We start from the raw sequence: 7060 nt of genomic DNA, 5'->3' as shown, positions 1-7060 counted from the left end.
ATTTTCTACTTCTGCCTTCTAATTTTCTTTTCCTCTGACACCTCAAGGAATCTCTATACTGTGACATAGAGGATTCCATATTTTCCTGTTTTCTTCTCTTTCATATGAGCAGGAGCAAAGACAAAAGCATTCTTGTTGAGGCTGATCCTGAACCTGAAAGGACCTTGAAGAGAAAGCTAAGAGAAGCCAAGGCACAACTCTCTGTAGAGGACTTAACCGAATTCTTCAAAGAAGAAGAACACATGGCAGCCGAAAACAACAACAATGCCAACAATGCAAGGAAGGTGCTGAGTGACTTTACTGCACCTACTCCCGACTTCTATGGGAGAAGCATCTCTATCCCTGCCATTGGAGCAAACAACTTTGAGCTTAAGCCTCAATTAGTTTCTCTAATGCAACAGAATTGCAAGTTCCATGGACTTCCATTGGAAGATCCTCATCAGTTTCTAGCTGAATTCTTGCAAATCTGTGACACTGTCAAGACTAATGGGGTTGACCCTGAGGTCTACAGACTTATGCTATTCCCTTTTGCTGTAAGAGACAGAGCTAGAACATGGTTGGACTCACAACCTAAAGAAAGCCTGAACTCTTGGGAAAAGCTAGTCAATGCCTTCTTGGCAAAGTTCTTTCCACCTCAAAAATTGAGTAAGCTTAGAGTGGAAGTCCAAACCTTCAGACAGAAGGAAGGAGAATCCCTCTATGAAGCTTGGGAAAGATACAAACAATTAATCAGAAAGTGCCCTTCTGATATGCTTTCTGAATGGAGCATCATAGGTATTTTCTATGATGGTCTCTCTGAACTGTCCAAGATGTCTTTGGATAGCTCTGCTGGAGGATCTCTTCATCAGAAGAAGACACCTACAGAAGCTCAAGAGCTGATTGAAATGGTTGCAAATAACAAATTCATGTACACTTCTGAAAGGAATCCTGTGAACAATGGGACTAGTCAGAAGAAAGGAGTTCTTGAGATTGACACTCTGAATGCCATATTGGCTCAGAACAAAATATTGACTCAACAAGTCAATATGATTTCTCAAAGTCTGTCTGGAATGCAAAATGCACCAAGCAGTACTAAGGAAGCCTCATCTGAGGAAGGAGCTTATGATCCTGAGAACCCTTCAATGGAAGAGGTGAATTACATGGGAGAACCCTATGGAAACACCTACAATCCTTCATGGAGAAATCATCCAAATCTCTCATGGAAGGATCAACAGAGACCTCAACAAGGTTTCAACAATAATAATGGTGGAAAAACCAGGTTTAGCAATAGCAAGCCTTTTCCATCATCTTCTCAGCAACAGACAGAGAGTTCTAAACAGAATACCTCTGACTTAGCAACCATGGTCTCTGATCTAATCAAAACCACTCAAAGTTTCATGACTGAAACAAGGTCCTCCATTAGAAACTTGGAGGCACAAGTGGGTCAGCTGAGCAAGAAAATTACTGAACTCCCTCCTAGTACTCTTCCAAGCAATACAGAAGAAAATCCAAAAGGAGAGTGCAAGGCCATTAACATGGCCGAATTTTGGGAGGAAGGAGAGGCAGTGAACGCCACTGAGGAAGGCCTCACTGGACGTCCACTGGCCTCCAATGAGTTCCCCAATAAGGAACCATGGGAATCTGAGGCTCAAAATGAGACCCAAGAGATTCCATTGGACTTACTTCTGCCATTCATGAGCTCTGATGAGTATTCCTCCTCTGAAGAGGATGAGTATATCACTGAAGAGCAAGTTGCTAAATACCTTGGAGCAATCATGAAGCTAAATGACAAGTTATTTGGAAATGAGACTTGGGAGGATGAACCCCCTTTGCTCACCAAAGAACTGGATGACTTGTCTAGGCAGAAATTACCTCAAAAGAGACAGGATCCTGGGAAGTTTTCAATACCTTGTACCATAGGCACCATGACCTTCAAGAAGGCCTTGTGTGACTTAGGGTCAAGTGAGAACCTCATGCCTCTCTCTGTAATGGAGAAGCTAGGGATCTCTGAGGTGCAAGCTGCAAAAATCTCACTAGAGATGGCAGACAATTCAAGAAAACAAGCTTATGGACTTGTAGAAGATGTTCTGGTAAAAGTTGAAGACCATTACATCCCTACTGATTTCATAGTCCTAGAGACTGTGAAGTGCATGGATGAATCCATCATCCTTGGCAGACCCTTCCTAGCCACAGCAAAGGCTGTGATTGATGTTGATAGAAGAGAGTTGATCATTCAAGTGAATGAAGAATCCTTGGTGTTCAAGGCTCAAGGATATCCCTCTGTCATCATGGAGAGGAAGCATGAAGAGCTCCTCTCAAAACAGAGCCAAACAGAGCCCCCACAGTCAAACGCTAAGTTTGGTGTTGGGAGGCCACAACCAACTTCTAAGTTTGGTGTTGAACCCCCACATTCAAACTCTAAGTTTGGTGTTGGGAGGTTCCAACATTGCTCTGAGTATCTGTGAGGCTCCATGTGAGTTCTCTGTCAAGCTACTGACATTAAAGAAGCGCTTGTTGGGAGGCAACTGATGAGCGGATAATTTATACGCTTTTTGGCATTGTTTTCATATAGTTTTTAGTAAGTTTAAGCTACTTTTAGGGATGTTTTCATTAGTTTTTATGTTAAATTCACATTTCTGGACTTTACTATGAGTTTGTGTGTTTTTCTGTGATTTCCGGTAAATTCTGACTGAAATTGAGGGATTTGAGCAAAACTCTGAAGAAGGCTGACAAAAGGACTGCTGATGCTGTTGGAATCTGACCTCCCTGTACTCGAAATGGATTTTCTGGAGCTACAGAACTCCAATTGGCGCGCTCTCAACGGCGTTGGAAAGTAGACATCTAGGGCTTTCCAGCAATATATAATAGTCCATACTTTATTCGAAGAATGACGACGTAACTTGGCGTTAAACGCAAAGTTCATGCTGCTGTCTGGAGTTAAACGCCAGAAAAACGTCATTATCCGGAGTTGAACGCCCAAAACACGTCATAACCTGGAGTTTGATGCCAAGAAATTCCTTAGCTCGTGGAATGATCAAGCTCAGCCCAAGCATACACCAAGTGGGCCCCGGAAGTGGATTTATGCATCAATTACTTACTCATGTAAACCCTAGTAGCTAGTCTAGTATATATAGGACATTTATCTATTGTATTAGACATCCTGGATTGTATTTTTTCCGGTGATCACGTTAGGAGAGGGCTGGCCATTCGGCCATGCCTGAACTCTTTGCTTATGTATTTTCAACGGTGGAGTTTCTGCACACCATAGATTAAGGGTGTGGAGCTCTGCTGTACCTCAAGTATTAATGAAATTCTATTATCTTTTATTCAAATCTCTTTTATTCTTATTCCAAGATATTCATTCGTACCCAAGAACATGATGAATGTAATGAGTCATATTACCCTCATTATCATTCTCACTTATGAACGCGCGTGATTGACAACCACTTCCGTTCTACATGCAACAGAGCTTGAATGCGTATCTCTTAGATTCCCCAACAGAATCTTCGTGGTATAAGCTAGATAGATGGCGGCATTTATGAGGATCCGGAAAGTCTCACCTTGTCTGTGGTATTCCGAGTAGGATCCTGGGAATCCGGAAAGTCTCACCTTGTCTGTGGTATTCCGAGTAGGATTCCGGTAATGAATGACTGTGACGTGCTTCAAACTTTAACCTGCTGGGCGTTAGTGACAGACGCAAAAGAGGGATTCTATTCCAGTAGGAGCGGGAACCAACCGGTGATTAGCCGTACTGTGACAGAGTGCGTGAGCATTAGTTTTCACTGCGAGGATGGGATGTAGCCGTCAGCCATGGGTGATGCCTCCAGACTGGTTAGCTGTGCGAGTGACAGCCGCACAGGGTATTTCCCCGAGAGGAAGAAAGTAGCCACAGTTGATGGTGAACCCCTATACAAAGCTTGCCATGGAAAGGAGTAAGAAGGATTGAATAGGAGCAGTAGGAGAGCAGGCGTCCTTGGGCTCTACAGCATCTCCATCCGCTTATCTGAAATTCCTACCAATGAATCTGCATAAGTCTTCTATCCCTTTTATTATTCCTTTTTATTATTAATTATTCCAAAAAAATCATAAACCAATTTAATCTGCCTGACTGAGACTTACAAGGTGACCATAGCTTGCTTCATACCAACAATCTCTGTGGATTCGACCCTTACTCACGTAAGGTTTATTACTTGGACGACCCAGTACACTTGCTGGTTAGTTGAACGGAGTTGTGAGAATAAACAGTGCCCTAAGAGTAAATATGCTAAAGCTCAAAAGATAGAAATCACAATTTCGTCCACCAAGTTTTTGGCGCCGTTGCCGGGGATTGTTCGAGTATGGACAACTGACGGTTCATCTTGTTGCTCAGATTAGGTAATTTTCTTTTCAAAAATCCTTTTCAAAAATTTTTTTTCTTTTTATTTTTCGTTTTCCAAACTTTATTTTCGAAAAAATTAATAAAGATACAAAAAAATTAGAAAATCATAAAAAATCAAAAATATTTTGTGTTTCTTGTTTGAATCTTGTGTTAATTTGTAAGTTTGGTGTCAATTGCATGCTTTTAAAATTTTTCTTGCATTTTTCGAAAATCCCATGCATTCATAGTTGTTCTTCATGATCTTGATGATTTCTTGTTTTGTGTCTTTTGTTGTTTTTCATGTGCATTTTTACATTCATATTTTCCATGCATTAAAGATTTCTAAGTTTGGTGTCTTGCATGTTTTCTTTGCATCAAAAATTCTTCAAAATTATGTTCTTGATGTTCATCATGATCTTCATAGTGTTCTTGGTGTTCATCTTGACATTCATAGCATTCTTGCATGCATCTTATGTCTTGATCCAAAATTTTCATGTTTTGGGTCATTTTTTGTGTTTTCTTTAAAAATTCAAAAATCAAAAATATCTTTTCCTTATTTCCCTCCAAAATTTCGAAATTTTGGGTTGACTTGGTCAAAAATTTTTAAAAATTAGTTGTTTCTTACAAGTCAAGTCAAAATTTCAATTTTAAAAATCTTATCTTTTCAAAATCTTTTTCAAAAATCATATCTTTTTCATTTTTTTTATAATTTTCGAAAATTTCAAAAATCTTTTTCAAAATATTTTCAAAATCTTTTTCTTATCTTTTTATCTAATTTTCGAAATTTAACTAACAATTAATATGATTGGTTCAAAAATTTGAAGCTTGTTACTTTCTTGTTAAGAAAGGTTCAATCTTTAAATTCTAGAATCCTATCTTGTAGTTTCTTGTTAGTTAAGTAATTTCTAAAATTAAATCTTTTTCAAAATATCTTTTTCAAATATATCTTTTTATCTTCTATCTTATCTCTTTCAAAAATTTTATCTTTTTCAAAATTTGATTTCAAAATATCTTATCTAAACTTCTTATCTTCTTATCTTTTTCAAATTTTGATTTCAAATCTTTTTCAATCAACTAACTAACTTGTTGTTTGTTTCTTATCTTTTTCAAAACTACCTAACTACTTTTCCCTCTCTAATTTTCGAAAATTCTCTCTTTCTTTTTCAAAAATTCTTTTTGTTTTAAATTTTAATTTTAATTATATTTTATCTCTAATTTTCGAAAATTACTAACCTCTTTTTCAAAAATTATTTTCGAAAATTTCTCTTCTCTTCTCTTATTCTATTTAATTAATTAATTACTAACACTTCTCTTCACCTCTCTTCATCCACAAATCCGAATCTCCTTCTTCATTCTTCTACCTCTTTCTTCTTCTACTAACATAAAGGAATCTCTATACTGTGACATAGAGGATTCCTTTTTCTTTTCTTGTTTTCTTCTCTTTCTTATGAGCAGGAACAAGGATAAAGGCACTCTTGTTGAAGCTGATCCAGAACCTGAAAGGACTCTAAAGAGAAAATTAAGAGAAGCCAAATTACAACAATCCAGAAACAACCTTCTAGAAATTTTCGAACAAGAGAAAGAGATGGCAGAAGAAAATAATAATAATAATGCAAGGAGAATGCTTGGTGACTTCACAAAGCCAACGTCCAAGTTTGATGGAAGAAGCATCTCCATTCCTGCCATTGGAGCCAATAACTTTGAGCTTAAGCCTCAACTAGTTGCATTAATGCAACAAAACTGCAAGTTTTATGGACTTCCATCTGAAGATCCTTATCAGTTTTTTAACTGAATTCTTGCAAGTATGTGATACTGTAAAGACGAATGGAGTTAATCCTGAAGTCTACAGACTCATGCTTTTCCCTTTTGCTGTGAGAGACAGAGCCAGAACATGGTTGGATTCACAACCTAAGGATAGCCTGGACTCCTGGGATAAGCTGGTCACTGCCTTCTTGGATAAATTCTTTCCTCCTCAAAAGCTGAGCAAGCTAAGAGTGGATGTCCAAACCTTCAAGCAAAAAGATGGTGAATCCCTCTATGAAGCTTGGGAGAGATATAAGCAGTTGACCAAAAGATGTCCATCTGACATGTTTTCAGAATGGACCAAATTAGATATATTCTATTATGGTCTCTCTGAGTTTTCGAAAATGTCACTGGACCATTCTGCAGGTGGATCTATTCACCTGAAGAAAACGCCTGAAGAGGCTCAAGAACTCATTGACATGGTTGCAAACAACCAGTTCATGTATACCTCTGAGAGGAATTCCGTGAATAATGGGGTACCTCAGAAGAAAGGAGTACTTGAAATTGATGCTCTGAATGCAATATTGGCTCAGAACAAAATGTTGACTCAACAGGTCAACATAATCTCTCAAAATCTGAATGGATTACAACATGCATCCAACAGTACTAGAGAGGCAGCTTCTGAAGAAGCTTATGATCCTGAGAACCCTGCCATGGCAGAGGTTAATTATCTAGGTGAACCATATGGAAATACCTATAACCCATCATGGAGAAATCATCCAAATTTCTCCTGGAAGGATCAACAAAAGCCTCAACAAGGCTTTAACAATGGTGGACGCAATAGGCTGAATAATAGTAAGCCATATCCATCATCTTCTCAGCAACAGACAGAGAATTCTGAACAAAATAATTCTAATTTAGCTAATATTGTCTCTGATCTGTCAAAGGCCACTTTCAGTTTCATGAATGAAACCAGATCTT

The 7060-nt window shown here is 38.3% G+C and overlaps 2 non-coding genes across 2 annotated transcripts; both read right to left on the bottom strand.

Moving 5' to 3' along the window:
• Window positions 1-647: 647 nt before the first annotated feature.
• Window positions 648-755, bottom strand: LOC112766015 (small nucleolar RNA R71). Its single transcript, XR_003184060.1, has one exon. It is a non-coding gene; the product is annotated as a small nucleolar RNA R71 (small nucleolar RNA).
• Window positions 756-6321: 5566 nt separating this feature from the next.
• LOC112764461 (small nucleolar RNA R71) lies at window positions 6322-6425 on the bottom strand. The gene has a single exon (XR_003183207.1). It is a non-coding gene; the product is annotated as a small nucleolar RNA R71 (small nucleolar RNA).
• Between the last annotated feature and the right edge of the window lie 635 nt (window positions 6426-7060).

The sequence above is a fragment of the Arachis hypogaea genome, chromosome 2 (genome assembly GCF_003086295.3).
Source record: "Arachis hypogaea cultivar Tifrunner chromosome 2, arahy.Tifrunner.gnm2.J5K5, whole genome shotgun sequence".
Classification (NCBI taxonomy): Eukaryota; Viridiplantae; Streptophyta; class Magnoliopsida; order Fabales; family Fabaceae; genus Arachis; species Arachis hypogaea.
This window is presented reverse-complemented; position numbering and strand designations above follow the sequence as displayed.